At 44.4% G+C, this 20,436-nt stretch overlaps 1 long non-coding RNA gene across 4 annotated transcripts; it reads left to right on the top strand.

Annotated features, from left to right (window-relative positions):
* Positions 1-2,588: 2,588 nt before the first annotated feature.
* Positions 2,589-19,110, top strand: LOC140516147 (uncharacterized). 4 transcript variants are annotated; one of them, XR_011971303.1, is made up of 4 exons: positions 2,589-2,764; positions 15,010-16,387; positions 16,488-16,557; positions 17,371-19,066. It is a non-coding gene; the product is annotated as an uncharacterized lncRNA (long non-coding RNA). The 4 variants fall into 4 exon arrangements; XR_011971302.1 differs by lacking the exon at positions 2,589-2,764 and having other exon boundaries at positions 10,401-16,387; positions 17,371-17,542; positions 17,659-19,110; XR_011971301.1 differs by lacking the exon at positions 2,589-2,764 and having other exon boundaries at positions 10,401-16,012; positions 16,318-16,387; positions 17,371-19,105.
* Positions 19,111-20,436: the final 1,326 nt, after the last annotated feature.

Consider the following 20,436-nt stretch of genomic DNA (forward strand, 5'->3'; position numbering starts at 1 on the left):
GGAGAGAATGAAGGAATTAGAGATAATGGTCTGGAATAAGCATAGGGATTTGTAAGGGAAGTCAGAGGGAGAAGCGAAAAATAGGGAGATTTCAAAATTCTTGAATATGGAGGTGGTGTATTTGTGGGTGATGGCAAGATCATGGGTAAGACCATATTTGTGTATTACTGAGGTGGGGTGGGTCACGGAAACCGAGTAAGTTCAGGAAATGGGTGGTTCAAATGTTTGAGAGAAATATATACATATATATGTATTACACACACACGTACATATATGTGTGTACATGTGTGTGCATATATAATATACATGTATGTGTATAGGTATGCATATATACATATGTATAAATGTATGCATATGTGTATGTATGAATGTATGTATGCGTGTATGGAAGTCACAAAGTATGGGGGAGGAATTGAGGAGGAGAGTAAGACTGTGAATCAGATAACGAACTGAGCTGAGCAAGGAAGGGCAGTGACAGAGTTGGGGGTGGGGCAGGAGGAGGATGGAGGTTTGTAGATAACAGGTACCAAGATTTTGACTAGGTGGTAGGGATAAATTTCATTAACCTTAAAGGAGGTGAGGTTGCTGCCTGATGGAGGTAGGGGGAGAACCTGACCATCCAGAGACAAAGATTTCACAGTTCTCGCCAAGTATACAGAGCAGAGCATACCACTTTGTGCATTAAGGACAAACTTGAACTCCAACGGGGTAATCACAGCGTTCAGATCCAAACAGGAGCTAAACTCCAAGAAAGGCTTTGTGATACTCCAGGAATCATTCTCTCAAACTAATTGTATTTCTTTTATGATGCTTTCCAAAATTATAATGGAAGAAATCAAGCATAATATTGTCATAATAATATCGATTTAAAACATCGCCCACAAACAAAACTTATTGCCAGGCAAACGACATTATTTCATTTGAATGAATTTCTGAATTACCTTAGAGGAAAAAAAAAAACCAACCAAAAGTAAAACCCCCAAAATGTTTGTCTCTTCTATACTAGGCATGCTTGGAGACTTGCATAGATTAATGGAAACCCAGTTGCATGTATAGATACAAAATGGCTCTTATTCTTGATGTCTATAAACATTTGTCTGAGCTATAGGGGTGCAGTGTCTTCTTACCAAAGCAGGATTGTCAGGAGGAAAAGGCAGAAGATAAGTGTTAGAACAAAGGAAGAAATGTGTGTCCCTGTTAGCCCAGTCATTGACAGGAAGCTCCCACTGTAACTCTTCTTTGTCAGTCTTTATTCAGATCCGATGAGGAGAGGGGGAGGGACTTTTCTAAGTCTTCTCGCGTCTTCCAACCTGGCTCATCTCAGCTGATGCCCTCCAGGATTGGCATGGACGAGTTGGGGTTCCTAATTTTGACCTTTGGAAGCAGTCCAATACCTTATTCTCCAGCCTTCTCTGACAATTGCTGTTTTGTTTTTCCTTTTGGTCCTCCTGTGATTGCTCATAGTCTGGATTCTATGGTGGCTATAGGATACTATTGAGTGGAATGCCTGGTACCAAGCGGGCTCTTCAGGGACGTGTGTATTGGCAAGAACCCCTCCCCCACACCCACAATCTCTGTTAGCACAGGTTCTTTGATTTACTTTTGTGAAGGAAAGACAGCTTCAAAGGGTCAACAATCTTACTTTAATTGCAGATAAATAGAAAGAAGTGAATATAGAAAATGCAAGCAGAGAAATTACCCCAGAGATTCAACAGACAGGGTTCCGATTGTCTGGGCAAAGTAATACAATCGCCTGCATACAGCGGCACACCAGAGAGCACCAACATCCAAGGACCGGGGCTCTTAGCAGACGACTTCCCAGAGTTCAGTCTAGGGAATCAAAAGGTCCTTCTCCTGAGGGAGCCTCCAAAGCAAAATGCCAACCTCCTACAATACATGACAAGGACTCGGCTCCTGATTGGCTCAGAGCCCGTAGGCACAAAACCTAGGTGACTCAGCACAGCTGTGAATTATAAGGATTCGAAGGCGATCAGTCTTTCAGATGTTCACAATTTAGCCTGAGCCGAGGAAACTGAACTCCAGGGAGCAACAACAACAAATCCCACTTTGCTTGGGCTTAAAACGACCACGATGCCTGTGCAGGCTGTGCACTGGTCAGGACTGGCCTCTGGTCCTACCCTGTTGAATGGCACCAGTGGGTGGCGGGGACACCCCTAGAGCACCCTCTGTTTTAGAGAGCACGACTGGGATGTATTTCCTGCCTGCTTTTGCATTCGGAGAGGGCATCAACAAGTTCAGTACGTCTCTCCGTCTGACGCTAAAGCGGGACAGAGTGGCCCCGGGAAAAGCCCCTGTCTCCAAACTGGTGGGTTCTCTAAGCCCCTCTGCGCCTGCGAACAGCCGACTTGCCCCGTGAGGCCGGGCTCCTCCAAAATAGAAGCCCTCCCCGTAGGGAGACTCTCTGGAGACTCAGGGACTCAAACTTGAGGCGGCTTGCCAGCCAGCCTTTCCGAGGGCTGATCGGGAATCCAGAGATCCAACCAGCACTCTGCCTTCCCCTTGCCCCGCCCCCGCGCCCCGCGATTGCCATAGCGACCACCTGAGGAGGAGAGATTGGTGGATTCAATGTTCCAGACCTGACGCAGACAAAGGGACTCCTGCCTCGCCCCGCCCCCGCCCTCCCCGTCACCATGGTTACCACGACACTTCCATGCTTGACTTGGCTGGCCTGGCCTCTGCCAGTCTCCTTCCCAGGTTCTCGCGGGCCAAGGAGGCAAACTTCTCGGAATTTTTGTAGAGTGCGGTGAGTTGGACAATTGGCCAGGTGGCCGCCAGCCCCGCTGTGGTTGGGAGGAGGTCCCGGGAACTCACGTCCCTCCCGTCAGTTTCGGAAAGGCTAGTTTGAGCCCCTCCTTGTCTCTCCGCAAGGGGGCGACACTTCCCCCCTCCCCCAGCCCCAGCCCCCTTGTTCCACCCTACTCCCTGGCCTACGGACTTTCCCTGGGCTCTCCCCACGCCCCAGACCTGACCTCTGCCCGGGGTCTCGGATCTAGTTTGGGGCCGAGGGGAGCTGGGTAGGGAGCCCAGACGGGGCGGAGGGGGGCCGCCAACCCCAATCCTGGTTTGCCTGAGGGAAGGGAGACTGGGGTGCGTGTAACGATCATCCTGCCAATGCCGAGGTCGAGGAGGAGGGTGTTGGGAAGGTCCAGTCAGCCTCGGCCGAGCCTGGAAATGAGGATGACTAAGGCCACTGGTCAGCCAGACGATTCGCTCCTAGGCTTACCAGTCCAGGTTCACTACGGGCCCGGGGAGGCTCGTGGCAGCGGGGGCCATGCTGAGGGCCAGGTCTGGGCTTGGGAGGGAACTTTGAGTGCTCCACGGGTGACCAGGGCTGGGGCCCTCTCTGCTGGGGTATTTCAGACTGCCTGCTGAACCATGGGGCGGACAAACACTCGGGAACGACCTTGGACCGGACCGGGCCACACAAATTAACGATTGGATGGGGTTGAGACGGTTCCGATGATCTCACTCCTGGCGCTGTCCCTCGATTAGTGTCTGTTTCCCGGGATCCTGCCTGCTGGGGAGGGATGGGCGGGGTTGGACCGCTGGGCTGGTGTTCTGCTGGGACTATGGACACCAAGATTCTGCCCGAAATCCTTAGGGAAATTCATCCGATTGTCAGTTAAACCGTCTTTGGTGCCAAGAGGGCGAATTATGATCAATGCAAACTTTTTGTGGTGCGTGGGTACGCGTGTGTTTGCTGTAAAAACCTGCTTATGGCCCAGAATGATAATAAAGCTCTTGTATGTATCCCTTTTTCCCCAATATCAATTTTGTTCAAGTTCCTCAAAGCAGGTCTTTGCTTCAACCTGGACCTCCAGGTCCAATAAATCCCTCGGGCATTTCATGCCCCTGGGATTTTGAGAGACTCACTTAAGCTGTCTGGGTCTCACTTTCTTCCTTGGTGAAAAGAGGGAATTGGATTAGCTGGCCTCTAGGGTCCCTTACAGCTTTAAATCTGTGATCCAAAGATCCCCCTTCCTGCCACCTGTGTGCTGTGGACTGCTTAATCTTAATGACCATCTTTAAGGATGTAGCCTTCTAGCTTAAAAGCCTTCAGTGACTGCCTGTTGAGAGAAATACAAATGCCAGTTGAGTAGACTTTTAATAGAAAGGAACTTCACTCTTTTTTACCAAATTGCCTTAGAACTTAAAAAAGATATAACATGCAAATAAGCTTTGGTCCCTTCTCTCAGGGAATTTACACATCTCCTATGCAGATATGACATGCAAAAATAACTATAATATCCAATAACGTAAGAGAAGCATTCGAGGAAGGCAAAGATTCCTCTGTGAGATCCCAGGATGGAAGGTCTTTAGTGATGACATGTTAGGGAAAGATTTCTGGAGAAGGTAGACTTCTACTTGGGTTTGAAAAGATGAATAGAAATTTGAAAAATGGCATGTGATTCCACGGTCCAGAATTCCATAATGGGGAAGGGAGGCCTAGACAGCATACTGCACATGCAGAGCATTTTCATCTTCTTGGAATGTACAGTTGGCTGTGTGTGTGAGATCGAGATAATAAGGACGCTATTCTGTAGGACTCCCATGCCAGGCAGAAAGGGACCTTCACTCAGTAGGTAGCAGGGTACCATTGTATGTCTTGGAACAAAGTAGTGCCACGACCCAAAGAATGCCTAACCCTAACCCTAATTCTGGCAATAACATGAAATATAGATTGGAGGAGAAAGAGAATAAGACAGAAGATTCTGGTATGAGACAATTATTGCAGTAGTGAGGGCATATAATTTACGATTGACTTTGGGAGATTGATGATGGGGTGGGAAAGAGACTGATGTAAAAGGACTTGGATATTGACATACAGTAGGCACTTAATACAGGAGGTAATGGATGATTTGGGAGAGAACAGTTTGATTAGGGTCATAGGATTGGGAGCCAACTTGCAAAGAGATGAGAGACCCTGGTTATTGCCGAAGCAGAGTCCTCAGGCACAGACAAAGTTTCCTTGAATTTGGCTGGTTCAGGGTAGAAGGGAAGGGTTGTTTGTTGTTGTTGTTGTTGTTGTTGTTGTTGTTGTTGTTGTTGTTGTTTTAAAACGTGCGACAGTTGAGACTACAGACAAGAAAGGGAAAGACTGAGGATGATTGTAACGTCCATGGAAGTCTAAAGTTTGATAAAGTTGTCCTTTTCATAACCTGATCTCATGGAAGCACCACAGCCACCCTGTCAAGTAGGAACTTCTTGCATTCTTACATACCAAATTTTACAGATGAGGAAACTGAGCCCCAGAGAGGTTCCCTTCGCTCTCCATTTGTGAACAAGAGACAGTATAAGGCAGAGGGAAGACTGAGGATTTGTGGACAGAACACTTGATCTTAAACTTGGGCTCTGCTAAGTAACCCCTGTATTGTTACATTAAAAGTAGCATGAATAACTCCATTTTATTTTTGAACCACCACTTAGTGAAGTTAAGTTTCCTCTACATGTAAGTCACCTGGTTTTGGAAATGACACAAATTTATTCCCCCTCCTTACTGTCACCCAGCCCTGGGTGTCTCCAGATCTCCCCTACCAATAAGAAACCAGGTGGTTTAGACCTTAATCCTGTTAATCACTCTCCAAATTGTATATTAGCCCCATAGAAACATGGATTCAGCACCTCTTGTATTACTGAGAGCAGTGGGCCCAATTTGTTTCTGCAACTACATGCCTTGCTGAATAAGTTACTTGTCTGGATGATATTCAAGTCCTTTATCTCAGTTCAACAGGATGTCCTTGAACACATCATGGAGACTTTTCTTTGTATGCATTTCCTACTTTGCAAGAAAGGTTAGGGAATTTAAAAACATAAATGCCTGGGACAGAGGCATTACACCGGTGAAATTTGTCCAAGGTATTGAGTAAATGAACAGTGAGCTGCTAAGAGATGCTTGGGAAGATGGGTAGCAGATTGTGGGGAGACTTGAGGAGCAGATCTCCTGGGTCATTTCCCCTGATGACTGTTTCAAACTTTTCCCTGTCTCCTCAAGCCCTCAGTCAGAGCACTGGACACCGTACACATGCTCCCACTTGTAGACTTAGCCCCCTCCTTCACTAAGGGGATTGAGGGCCCCTAACTGGACTTTCCTTGATTCCCTTTTTCCACCGCTCAAAATGTCTCATTACTTACAACCATTTTCTCCCCTCTCCTGCTTGTCTCATGACTCCTCACTAAAGCAACCCCTCCCACCTGTGCCAGGTGAATTCTCACACTTTTGGTTGGTCCAAATACCCTCTCCCCGCTTTCGGAGTGCTGAACTTGTCAGAGGCAGGAAGGATTGGGCTCACATCCCAGCTCCAGGGCTTACTAGTTATAGAGACCACAGGTGGGTCTCTGAGGTTTTCTCTTCTGTGAAATGAGGCAGGTAACCACACCAGGAGTTTCCACTGAAGGGGGTGATTGTGAGGATCCTGTGATATCAGGTATGGAAAGGATAGATTGCCAGCCTTGGGGTTCCAGCAGTGGCAGCTGCTATTATTATGATCATTTTCAGTCTTTCCATCCATCTACAGCCTCATCTCTCTCGTCTGCTTGCCTCGTGGACCCTGCCAGGGACCTCAGTTCCACCTCCTTCTCCTCCTGTGTCCTGGGTGGGGGAGGGGGAGTGGTGCTGGTGATGCTGATTGGAGGATGGATGAGGCACTGCAGTGGAGGCTGCTGCAGGGCGCATGCTCTCCAGGGTGGGGGCAGAGAGAAGCCAGGACCGTCAGAAAGACGATGGATGGGTGAGACAGGTGCCCATCTGTTCCGGGTATTGTGAAGCTGGTGAGTGAGAAGTCGGGGGACTGGAGGCTGGGATCCGTGAATCCACCTCCTCCCCCTTTCCCCTCCCCTCTGCCCTTTCCCCTTCCCTCCTCTTTTCCCCTTCTTCCCTCCTGCTTTCTCTTTCCCCTCCCTGCTCCTCTCCCCATTCCTCCTCTTTCTCTTCTCTCCTCCTCCCTCTGTCCTTTATTTTATTTCCTCTCTACCTTTCCTCTTCCTCCTCTCTACTCCTTCCTCCCTTCCTTCTCTGTCCCCTCTCTTCTCTCCCTTTTCCCCTGCTCCTCCACCTTCTTCTCATTTCACCGTCCTCTTTCTTTTACTACTTCCCCCTCATCTGCCCCTTTCTGTTCCTCTCCTCTCCTCAGACCCCTTCCTTTCCTCTCCTATTCTCAGTACTCTTCCTTGAACGAATCTCTTCTACCCTCTCCCTCTCCCTTCCTTAGCTTCTCCCCTTCTCCTTTTTCTCTGACCTCCACTGTTTTCCTCGTTCCGTCCTCCTTTCTCTTGCGCCTTATCTCCCCTCATCCAACTCTCTACTCCTTTTCTGTCCCCTTCCTCTTCTCCCATTCCCCCATCCTCCACTCTCTCTCTTTTACTTCCCCTCCTTTTCTCTTACCTCCTCACCCCTCCTTCTTTCTCTAAACTTCTCTCACCTCTTCCCCCTATTCTTCTTCCTCCTTCCCTCTCTCTCTATTCCTCCCATTATCCCTGCTCATGCCCCTACTCCTTTTCCTTCCTCCTAACTTCTTCGCTCTTTTATCTCCACCTCCTCCCTTCTATTTTCCCTCATCCTCTTTCTCACTCCTCTTCTCTCCTCCCCTCTTCTCTGCCCTCCTTCCTGCTCTCCTCTCTTTCTGCCTCCCTTCCTCTTCCCATTCTTTCCTTTACCTCCTCCCCCGCCTTCTCTTTATTTTTACCTCAGACCCCCTCCTCTTCCTCGTCCTTCCTGCTCCCCACTTCTCCTTGTTCCTCCCCTAACTCCTTTTTCTCTTGCCTTCTCCCCCTCCTAATGTCTCTTTTGTTTCTCCCCTCTCCTTCCTCTCTGGTACTCCTCCTCCCCCTCTTTCTCATTTGTTCTCCTTCCTCCTTCTCTTCTCCCTTCTTTTTCTCTTTTCTTCTCTCCCCATCCTCTTATTTTAGCTCATACTCCTTCATCCTCCCCCTCCTCATCTCCAGGCTCCTCCCCTTCCTCCTCCTCTCCCTTCCTCATATCTCTCCCATGTTTTCTTTTCTCTAGCTCTTCTTTATTTTTTCTTCTCCCTCTTCTCCCTGCTCTTTTTCCTTTTCCTCTTTATTTGCGGTCCCTCCTCCCCTTCCTCTTTCTCTTACCTTATTCAACAGCCCTCTTCCCACCTTCCACCTCCCTTTCTCTCTCTCCTCCTTTCTCTTATCTACTCTCTTCCTCCCTTCCCTTTCATCCTAGAATTTCTAGCTTCATTAAGGCTGCCTTCTACATGAAGCCTTTCCTTATCTTGGGCAACCAATGAAATTGGCTGGAATTAAGGTCAAGGTGTTGGAATTAGGGTTAGATTGGACCTGGAGTCGGAAGATTCCAGATCAGCTATTATCTCAGACACTAGATAATTTACTTCACCTTCTAGGTAATTTATTTCACCTCTGTGTGCCTCAGTTTCCTTATTTGCAAAATCAGGATAATAATACCTCCCTCTAAGGGTGGTTGTGAGGATCAAATAGATAATGATTTGTAGAAGTAATGGCATTCTGATGTGATGAAGTGTTTTGAATGCTTTCCCAATGCTGAGCCATCCTTGCATCCCTGGTATAAACCCAACCTTGTCATAATGAATGACTTCTTAAGTGATTGACTGTAGTGTGCTTGACAGGATTTCATTTATTTGTTTGTTTGTTTGTTTATTTATTGGATCAGTTTTCATGAATGATACTGACATCTAGTTTTTCTGTTTCATCATTCCGTGGCTTAGGTATTAGGAGTCTATTTGTCTCATAGAAGAATTCTTGTATGGTACTTTCTTTCTCAGTTTTGGAGAATAATTTACATAGTACTAATTCTTCTTTTAAACATTTGGTAGAATTCTTTTGTCAAACCAGAAGAACCAGGAGGTTCGCCTCCCCCCGCCACCCTTGTTAATTCCTTTAAAGTAAGTTCTGTTCCTTTTCCTTAGAAATGGTTTTCAATATCTTTAATTGGTCTCTGTCAGCTTGGCATTTTTGAAAGTGTTCCTGTTTGTCTATTCTCAGTTTCGTTTCGTTTTTTGGGTTTTTTGTTTGTTTGTTTGTTTGGTGTTAGGGTATACGTGTGACTGCTTATTCAATAATTTTTTTTTCTGGTTTTGTTGTGAGTTTCCCTTGCTCTTTGACTAATTTGTTTCTTTGATTTTTCTGCTTTTTTAACCAGATTGGTGAATCAGTTCATAAGTTTTGATTAAGCACCTATTTTGCACCAGGTACTGTGTTAAGCGCTGGGGATGTGAAGAAAAAGAAAAAGAGTTCCTTGCCTCAAGGAGTTTACAATGTATTGCGAGATAATAACTTGGAAAAGGAAGCTGAAAACCTGGGGTTGGGGGTTAAGGGGGCTAGGGAAGTCAGTACAGAGTCCACAGAATGCAAGCTGGTGAGAAATAAAGAGATGGCTGGTCTGGGAGAGTCTTTAAATGGAGGAGTTCCTTGCTCCATCCTGTAGCCCTCCACTCACAGCGTACTATGGCAGTGGGAGTACCAAAGCTGCTGAAGTCTCCCTGATCGGAAGTTTCTTGGGGCCTGGTGGTGTCCAAACATTGCAGGATGGTGGGAAATTTTAGTAGTCTTTTCAAAGAGCAAATGTTTAGTTATCATTTCTTTTTTTTTCCCTCGCATTTCTCAGTATGGCCCTGAGATTTTATTAGGGAACATCATAGTAATTGATTTTGTGATTCACCAAGAGATCACTTTCAACCAGTTGTGGCAGATAATGGGGCTTCACAGCTGCAGAATACAAAACAATACACCTATCGGTTTGTAGTTGTACTTCTTGCTTTCTGTGTAGGGAAAAATGAAGAACCTTCTTTTCTAATAATCAGGTTTTATAAGAATAACTCCCTCTCCTTATTGGAAGCCAGATTGGTCAGCTAGTATCTCCCGCTGACATAACCATCAGTTTTTCAATGGCATTTCCAACATTCCTGCAAAGGGATTCTACAAGGTCCTTTCCAAGAAAATCATGATCTTTTTTTACAGCTTCGATGTTATTGGGAAATTGAGAATCCTCATAGAGGTGAGCATATTGGGGAAATCCAGCAACCCTCAACCAGTCACAAGCCTCCTTTGCTTAAATTTCTTGTTTTATTTTAGTCACTAGTTGTTGGCGCGTGAGGCTTCTGGTCATCCTGTATCGAGAGAGCCTCATCTTCTGATCAGGGGCAAATACATGTCCTGTCCCTCGGGTGTCATGGGATTAAGATAGAAGCAGCCAGAGTGCTGGGGACCTGCCTGGACATCTCCACTGCTCGCTCTCTTTCCTTCCTTCCTTCCTTCCTTCCTTCCTTCCTTCCTTCCTTCCTTCCTTCCTTCCTTCCTTCCTTCCTTCCTTCCTCCCTCTCTCCCTTCCTCCCTCCCTCCCTCCCTCCCTCCCTCCCTCCCTCCCTTCCTTCCTTCCTTCCTTCCTTCCTTCCTCTCCTTCCTTCCTTCTTTCCCTCTTTCTTTCTTTTCTTCTCTTATTTTTTTTATCTGCCACCCCCAGTCCCTTGCATGGCTGCTTCCATCTTTACTCACAGTAGTACAAAGGCAACAAGCCCGGGAGAGATGCACAGAACAAGCCTTTTTTTATTTTTTCAGGAAAGAATAATAAAAACTAATTATCATTTTTGTAGAGATTTCTCTTTTTTTTTTCAGTTTGCTTCCAATTTTTCACCTCTCTAATTTTAGTATCTCTTCTTATGTGATTATTTTAAGGTTTCATGTTTACTTTCTAATTTCCTAAACTTATATTCAGTTCATTAATCTTCTCTTTTTCTGTGTTCGTGGGTTTATGATTCCCCACCCTGGCTAAACAGAGAGGGAAATTGCAATGTCCTGTCACCATTGTGTAACTCTCTGTGTGTTCTTATGGCTCTGTTCATTTTTCCTTTGTTAATTTGGATGTTGGGAGTTGGAGTATGTAACTTAAACAGTGATATTTGTTTATTGTCTATGATTCCTTTCAGCATATTATATTTTCTTTGTTTTTCTTTTTTTATGTTTCTTTTTTCTTTTTACTTTGATAGCGTGACTGCTCTATTGCCATTTTGGATTCACTGAACACATAGTAAAAAAAAAAAATCTAAGCCCTCAGTTTTCTTCGATGTATCTCTCTTTTATACTGATATGTTCTGTTTGTCACATCACCCCAATTTTCTATGTATACTTTCCACATATACTCCCAGAGAGCCATCCCACATGACAAATACTATTTTTTGGAGAGGAAAAAAGAGTGGGGAGAAGAATAACTGATGGAGACATTGAAAAAGTTTGAAAACGTGTGGGAGTAGGTCGACTGTCTTCCCATCTCCCGTTTTCTGAGTCCTCCTTGACATTATAATTTTGTTACATTTACATTTTGTGTGTGTGGGGGGGGGAGTTGGTGTGTCATTTTGCTTTCCATTTACATTGTTGTAGTTACTGTGTAGATTGTTTTCTTGGCTCTGCTACCTTTCCATGCTTCTCTGTATGCATCATGCACTTCTTTTCTTACAGCGGAGGCAATCTCCCATTACATTCCCCTATAACATTCCCCCCATAACATCCCCTTAAATATATTCCCCAATGTATTCAGCCAGAAAATAAACTGCTGCTATGGACCTTTTGGAATACGTGGGTTTTCTTTTTTTTTTTTTTCATTGATGCCTGCTTTGTGTATGAGCCCACCAATGGAGTCTTTGATTCAAAGGATATAGACATTCCAGATTACTTCTCAAAATGCAAAGCTCTACCCACAGTGTATTAGTGTGCCTCTTTTCCCGTAACTCCTCCAACACAGACCGTTGCCATGTTTTTTGTCAATTTGTAAGGTGAAACCTCAACTTTCTTTTGCTTTGAATTTCTCTTACTATTCGTGATTTGGAATATTTTATTGTGAATACTTTGCAGTTCTTCTTTTAGAACTGTTGCTTTATAATCTTAAGTCATTTACCTATTGGTGAATGGATATTAGTCTTAATTATATGTATTAATTTCATATATATCTTGGTTATCAAATTCTTTTTCGGGAAATTTGATAGAATTCTTTTCCTTTAGTTGACCACTTCCTTTCTTATCCTATCTTAATTACTGTTGTCTGTGTTGAAGCTTTTCATTTTCAAGTAATCAGAGTTATTCATCTAAAACTTTTGTATTCTCCTGTATTTCTTGTTTAGTTATTAATGCTTTCCCTGCTCATTGCTGGAAGAGGTATATAATCCATTTCCCTTGTAATTATTTTTATAGTGTGATCTTTAACATTAAGGTCGGGTATCCATTTTGAACGAATTGTGCAGTGTATTCTAAGGTATTGCCCTAAGCCTAGTTTCTGCCAGACTGCTTTCCAGTTTCTCTAACAATTCTAATGGAATGGGGATTTTTTCCCTGGATGAATTATGCTGTCCAGTTTGCCAAACATTGGACTGAGTTCTGTTCTTTCTGATCCTTCCTTATTTAGGTTGTTCCAATGAGATACATACATACATACATACATACATATATGTGTGTGTGCGTATATATATGTGTATGTGTGTGTGTGCATACATACATATATATACATATATATATTTATAAAGATTTTTGATGACTACTACTTTATGATACAATTTGAAGTCTTGGAAGTGTTATTCCCTCTTTGTTCAAACCTTTTTTCAATAATTTACCAAGATACTTGATGCATTTTTTTTCAAATGAACTTTGTTATTATTTTCTCAAGGTTCATAAAGTATCCACTGGGTAATTCAATTTGCATAACATTGAAAGTGTAAGTAAATATGGATGATGTTGTCGCATTTTTGATGAGATAGTTTTATCTCCTCTTTTCCTATATTTTTTCCTTTAATTGCTATCTCTTATTACTGTTGCTAGCATTTCCAAATACTTGGGGAAGTAGACATCCTCATTTTATTCCCATATTTGTTGGAGATGGTGCTAGTGTATTCTTCTTGCATATGATGCTTGTTTTTGATTTTCCACAGATACAAGTTTAAGATGCCGCTACTTTGCAGAGGTTTTAGAATAAAAAAATGTTTTATTTTCTCAGAGACTTTTTCTACAAGTTTGGACATGATCATACGGTTTTGGGTGTTTTGCCTTTTATTAGGATTTGTTGTACTTTTTTTAGCTTTCCTAATGTTGAACTACCCTTGCATTTCCGGTATAAATACTATTTTGTCATAATGAGCTATTTCTTAGATAAATTTCTGCAATCTGCTTAATGTAATTTTTGTTTGAAATTTTTGAATCAATGATGGTTAGTCTTCTTTCTGTGTTTTATCTCTCTTAAGTTTAGGTATTAGGACAATCGTTGTCTCATGAAACAACTCTGATAAGATGCTTTCTTTCTCCTTTTTGAGAATAGTTTGTCAAATATGTGTATCTACTTTTCTTTAAATTTTGATCGAATTCTCCTGTGAATCATATCAGGTTCAGGAGTTTTATTTCTTGGCAGTGCTTTGGCCCTGCTTGTTGCTTCAATTGTTTTGTGACAGTTCTCTGACATAAGAGAGTCCCTCCTGGAAGGATATGTGATCCTCCTGTCAACCCTTGCTTTCCACAACTGGCCTCATAGTGTCCTACTCCCCCATTGTAGCTGCAGCTCTCAACAAGTTAAGTCCTTGTCCAGGGAGCACATTTATGTCTAAGGAGAGGCCCATGGGACAACCAGCAATGTCGGGAAAATGACCCCTTAATGAATTCTTGTGCTGAGAATAACATGTAAAGCAAGAGGAGTCAGTTCAATGGCAAGCTTATTGTAAACGACGTGGATGAGAGGGAATGAGAGAGAGAAAATAGGGACCAACATGCAACTCAGGCATGAACTCTAACAGAGTCCATGACTTACATATGGGCAATGCTGCATTGGGAAGTATAGCTACATGGGGCCAGTCAGCCAAAAGGGAGTACTCCAGCATGGAGAGGTGCTCCTACTGGAGGGCAGTGGGAGTGGCTGCTTCAGCAGGAAGGGATGCTCCCATTGAAGTGGAAGGGATGCTCCAAAGTACTCTTCTGAGAGTGAGGTTCTTATACTATGATTTTGAATGGCTTCTCTGTTGCTGCCTGAATTGTGTATCAGGGATCTGGGCAAAGTAATATTTTGGGGCATTTCTTACCAGGGAGAATTATAATTTGGGGGGCCTTCTGTATCAGGGGAAAAATGATCTCTTTGTAGCAAGAATATTATTTGTGGACTACAGCTATAACAACTTTGAAAAATATTATTGAGAGTATTTTATTCTTTTAACAACGGTTTCCATGCACTTAAGGTGAGACTGTCATGGTGGTCTGAGGACCATTTCGCTTAATTTTATAACGATGAGTGACACCTACAGTGGAAAAACCCGTTGTGGCAATGCCTGTTGGTAAGTAGGACTTACAGAGGCAGTGGTGCGTAGGGAAGCAAAGAAGAGGGTCTCACTCTCAACCCTTTATTTTCATGACATAATGCCCTGTCCAATGACCTAGAAGGGCCTCTGATTCAAGTTGGTTTGTTGGTTGGTTGTTGTCCTTCGTCTTCGAAGAGGACCAAAATGACATCACCATGATAAAGTGAAATTTCAGTGTGTCTGATCAAACCAATACGAGCTTGGAATGTTCTACCACAGGTTGGGCACAGATGGTCTTTGTGAATATTTGGGGTGGATATCCCAAATTTGCACGTCCTGTGTTTACTTTGTGCTGTCTCAATTCTCCTTTGCTCAAAGAGCACAGCACCCTTTCTGATTAAAGTTACCTGCAAACACAATAAAGAGAAAGCAATTTGGGCCCACGTTCTCCAGTTCCTGGAGAGGTACTAGGAGAACAGTTTATTCAGTTGGCCTGGGAATATGAAATGAGTTGGAGTTGACCAATTTCCCTGGCAATGTTCTTTTGCTTCTGTGCGTTCATCAACCATATGAGAGATATGTATCCACATGGGACAAGAGAAGTTAAGGAGGGTGCATATACCCCATTAGTCTGCACACAGGTAATCTAGGACTAATGATGTGAATTTTCTCAGAAAGATTCCACATTTGTCCCGATAATTCTTTGTTCTTTGTTTTCCACCTGCAGGCTTTCCTTTATATGGTCACTGGACAAGATCCTTGTCAGAACTGGAATTTGCTAATGTTTGACCTTGCTAATATATGAGGGGGTCCCCTCCTAACACGGCAGAGTACATGTATTTTGAGCTTGAAATCTTGGATTGATCTGATGTCCAAAGAATTTGAAGCCCAGGAGAATGAGGGGCAATAACTTAATACATGTTCTGGCAGAGCAGTTTATCCCATGAAGTGGAATTGAAGCCCAATTACTGCCATTCAAGTTATTTTACTTTCAGGATAATGGAGAGGTTCACTGAAAGTCAAAGGTAAGGTCAAGGAATTAGGATGTGCTGAGGACATCCAGAGTATCCCTATGATGTTAGGAAACAAAGTTGCTTTGCAGCTCTTGGTCTGCATCCTTCAAAATGCAAGGAAGCAACTCCGCATTATGTGAGGAGTCCTAATGTCGGCCAACCACACATTTGAGGATCTTCTGAGTGGAAAATGATTCAACCGCTCCTTTGATATCCCTAAGGCATGAGAGGTATGCATTGGAAAGTCAGCAAGTTTGTATCAGTAGCAAAGACAGAGCCCCTCTGGGCTCCAAGTACGGTAATGTGTGATTGGATTTTCTTTGCACAGTGGCATTTCTACAGTTACCAGGTAGCCTGCAATCTGACAGTGTTTCCAGTATTAAATAATGTTTGAAGACAGCTCTTTATTTTCTATTTGAAAGTATTCAAGTATCCGTTTCAGCTTTAACTTCCATAAAATTTTGAATTCTAAATTTTCTGCTCCTCAGTCCCCCACTTGAAAATGGCAAACCATTTGATATTGTCTCCACAAATAACTTCGTAAGAAACATATTGGCACATCAATCATACCGAAATGAAAAATTAGAAGCAATGGAAGGAATCACAAGAAGGAAGAAAGAAAGAAAACTGAAGAGAGCCAATAGTATGCTTCAACCTGCATTCCACCTCCATAGATCTTTTGCTTGATGAGGAAGGCATTTTTCATCAGGAGACTTGGTGAGTTCTCTTAGATCCTTGCATTGGTAAGAAAAGGGAAGCCTATGAAAGCTAATGGTCACACTGTGTTGCTGTCACAGTGTACGGTGTTCTCCTGTTTCAGCTCATGTCACTCGTCCTCATGTCACTTGGTGCCATTAGAGTTCCCTTCCACACTGCCGTATACTTTTGGTGGTTTCTAAGCGTGAGGTAACTGGATGGAGAACAATTGACATGCAAGAGGATCGAAACATGAGCATGCAAGGCCGTGTCATTTTTCTCCAGTAAGAGATACTATTTGCTGTTTATCCTTCTGTGCCCCACAGGTTCTCAAACACCTTGTTGAGAAGATGACTCCAGTTTCCATTTACTGAGAGCAGGAGCCCATGAAAGAGGGTGGGTTCACCCATTTCAATCAATATGGGAGGTGGATCAACAGATCGGTATGTTCTTCTCTTCCAGCAATGCCACACTGACCTGTTGTACATTCCTGCAGGCTTTCCAGGAGCGTTCACTGATGTGGAATGGGACCTGCTTGTCCAGTGGAGGCTGCCTCCCTGAAGAAGGTAAGCATAAGATGGAATGGAGTTTCACAACCATGTCTACCTGCTAACGTTGAGTCTGCTTGGATGGTGAGGCCCAAGAGATAGACAAATTAGAGTGGTACAACCCTCTTGGGTGCAGAGTGTTGATTGCAATTCTCCTTTCAAACTTTTCTCCCATCTTCCTGTGTGCGCCTTGAGTGAGCACGTACTCGTTGACATCTCCTTGGGTTCCAATAGGCAAGCTTTTCCTTCTTATGTGAGGAGAAAGTCTCCCGTTCCTCGATGGGAAGCCAAATGAGTGCCCTTGAATTGATTGGTGGGGACGAGGTCTCTATGGCCATGCAATCGAAATGCAGCAAATCTGAGTTATTTGACCAGGCTTCTCATTTGAATGTGAAGGTGTCTGAGAGTAGAATACTTGGAGGGAGGACTAGGACCTGGGGACTGGCCATTAACTCTAGGATATCCACACGAGACAGAGACCCATGCATGCTTCGGGTACCCACTCTGGACTTTTTAAATACTGCGATGTGGAAGATGGAGAGTAATCACTCCTGCATTAGATGGAAGAATATGGATTGGGAAGGGCTGTGGATTGAATCCTCTGGGACTTCCTCTGGGCTGGATTTCCTGCCAGAGGCCTTGCTTCAGGATATAACTTCTGGAAGTTCAGGATGTGGTGATCTGGGAGAGATGGAAAGATATGTGTATTTGCAGTTGGGCTCTCTGTGAAGGATAGGCACAGAAATGATATCAATTATAGGAAGTGCATATCCTCTGGAACATGGGCCATTGGCCCTGCTAATCCTTTCTTCCTTTCTTTTCCACCCGCAGGCTTTTCGCGGTAATGTACAAATCCTACATTTTGGTCACACTTGGAATTGAGTAACGGTTGACAGAGGATGCTCCCCCTGGTTAAATGAAAGGGGGCCCTTCATAAGATGGCAGAGAAGATGTAGTTGGAGTTCTAAATTGTGGGTCGCTGTGGTGTCCACAGCGTCTTAAGGTAAGACGAAAGAGGGGTGATCGCCTGATGCATATTCTGGCCAAGCAGCTTCTCCCATGCAATGGCACTGGAGGCCAATTTCTGCCATTCCAAAACTTTTGCTTCCCCAAACACAGAAAAGTTCTTTGCAATGTGCAGAAGGTACAGGCCAGGTCAAGGAAATGGGCTTGATCTCAGAGCACGCAGATACTTCCTGTGACATGAGGAAACACCAATCAGCTTTGCAGCTCTCTCTCTGCATCCTTCAAATTGCGTGGAAGCAAGTCCATGTCATCTGAGCGTTCTTCACTTCCATCAGCCTCCCAGTCGGTAACCTTCTAAATGGCAACATATTCCACTACTCCACTGACAGCAGTTAGGTATGAGAGGCATGCGTTGTCAAGGCCTCATGTGTGTATCAGTGGCAAAGAGAGAGTCCAACTATCCTCCTTATTTGGTCACGTGCGATCGAGTTCTCTTTGCACAGTGGCCTATGTACATTCCACAGACACGTACAATCTGACAGCACTTCCATTAGCAAACCTTGTGTTGAAGACAGCTCGTTGATTTGTTTTGTTTTTGACGATATTCATTTTGCCTTTCCAACTTTAACTTGCATGAAATTTTGAGTTCTAAATTTTGTGCAAACCGCTCCTACACATCAAGATGATGGGCCATGTGATATCGTCCATAACTTCAGAAGAAACATATTGGCACATCGGTCATGCTGCGAAGAATAATTTGAACCAGTGGGAGGAAAGGCAATAAGGAAGGGAGAAAGAAAGCGAAGGAGAGAACCAACAGGCTACTTCAATCTGCATTCCCCCTCGAGATCTTTGGCTTGATGTGGATTACATTTTCAGTCATGAGTTTCTGTGAGGTGCTTTAAATCATTGTATCAGCAAGAAGAGGTAAGCCTGTAAAAATTAGTCTACACAGAATATTGCCCTTATTGTGTCCAGCGTTCTACTGTTTCTACTCACGTCACTTGGCATGACTTCACATAATTTGTGGTAGTTTTTCTCAGATCTCAAGTATGCTCTGCCACCATTTGGTGCATTTCTTCTTCTGCTCCCCACTCGCATATTACTGTGGTGGATTCTACACGTGAGGCGACTGGATAGAGAACACTTGCCGTTGATGAGGTTCCAAGCATGTGAAGTCAAGAACTTGCCCTTTCATCCAGTAAGTTATGCTCTTTGCAGTTTGTCCTTCTTTAGCCCATGGGTTGTCAAATGTCCTGTTGACATAACGGCTCGGGTCTCTCCTCCTCCAAGCCCCTATCAGGCTTTTGACTTCTTCTTCACCTCGAGTCATTTAGCGAGAGAAGGTTACCATGAAAGCGCAGGTTCTCCATTTGTAATTAATATGGATTATGGCTCACGAGATGAGATTTCGCTGCCCTTCAAGCAGTACCCCACTGGTGAGATATACTTTCCTCCAGGCGTGCTGAAAGCGTTCTCTGATGTTGAATCGGACCTGCTTTCCCAATGGAGGCTGCCTCCGTGAAGAAGGTAAGCATAAGATGGAAGGAGCTTTCAGAACCTTATCTACCTGCTAAGGTTGAGTCTGCTTGGATGGTGAGGCCCAAGAGATAGTCAAATTACAGTGGTACAACCCTCTTGGGTGCAGAGTGTTGATTGCAATTCTCCTTTCAAGCTTTTCTCCCATCTTCCTGTGTGTGCCTTGAGTGAGCACGTACTCGTTGACATCTCCTTGGGTTCCAATAGGCAAGCTTTTCCTTCTTATGTGAAGAGAAGGTCTCCCGTTCCTCGATGGGAAGCCAAATGCGTGCCCTTGAATTGATTGGTGGGGACGAGGTCTCTATGGCCATGCAATCGAAATGCAGCAAATCTGAGTTATTTGACCAGGCTTCTCATTTGGATGTGAAGGTGTCTGAGAGTCGAATACGTGGAGGGAGGACTAGGACCTGGGGACTGGCCATGAACTCTAGGATATCCACACGAGACAGAGAGCCATGCGTGCTTCGGGTACCCACTCTGGACTTTTTAAATACTGCGATGTGGAAGATGGAGAGTAATCACTACGGCATTGGATGGAAGAATATGGATTGGGAAGGGCTGTGGACTGAATCCTCTGGGACTTCCTCCGGGCTTGACTTCCTGCCAGAGGCCTTGCTTCAGGATACAACTTTTGGAAGTTCGGGATGTGGTGATCTGTGAGAGATGGACAGATATGGGTATTTGCAGTTGGGCTCTCTGTGAAGGATAGGCACAGAAATGATATCAATTATAGGAAGTGCATATGCTCTGGAACATGGGCCATTGGCCCTGCTAATCCTTTCTTCCTTCCTTTTCCACCCACAGGCTTTTCGCGGTAATGTCCAAATCCTACATTTTGGTCACACTTGCAATTGACTAACGGTTGACAGAGGATGCTCCCCCTGGTTAAATGAATGGGGGCCCTTCGTAAGATGGCAGAGAAGATGTAGTTGGAGTTCTAAATTGTGGGTCGCTGTGGTGTCCACAGCGTCTTAAGGTAAGACGAAAGAGGGGTGATCGCCTGATGCATATTCTGGCCAAGCAGCTTCTCCCATGCAATGGCACTGGAGGCCAATTTCTGCCATTCCAAAACTTTTGCTTCCCCAAACACAGAAAAGATGTTTGCAATGTGCAGAAGGCGCAGGCCAGGTCAAGGAAATGGGCTTGATCTCAGAGCACGCAGATACTTCCTGTGACATGAGGAAACACCAATCAGCTTTGCAGCTCTCTCTCTGCATCCTTCAAATTGCGTGGAAGCAAGTCCATGTCATCTGAGCAGTCTTCACTTCCGTCAGCCTCCCAGTCGGTAACCTTCTAAATGGCAACATGTTCCACCACTCCACTGACAGCAGTTAGGTATGAGAGGCATGCGTAGTCAAGGCCTCATGTGTGTATCAGTGGCAAAGAGAGAGT

Source organism: Notamacropus eugenii, chromosome X (genome assembly GCF_028372415.1).
Source record: "Notamacropus eugenii isolate mMacEug1 chromosome X, mMacEug1.pri_v2, whole genome shotgun sequence".
NCBI classification, from domain to species: Eukaryota; Metazoa; Chordata; class Mammalia; order Diprotodontia; family Macropodidae; genus Notamacropus; species Notamacropus eugenii.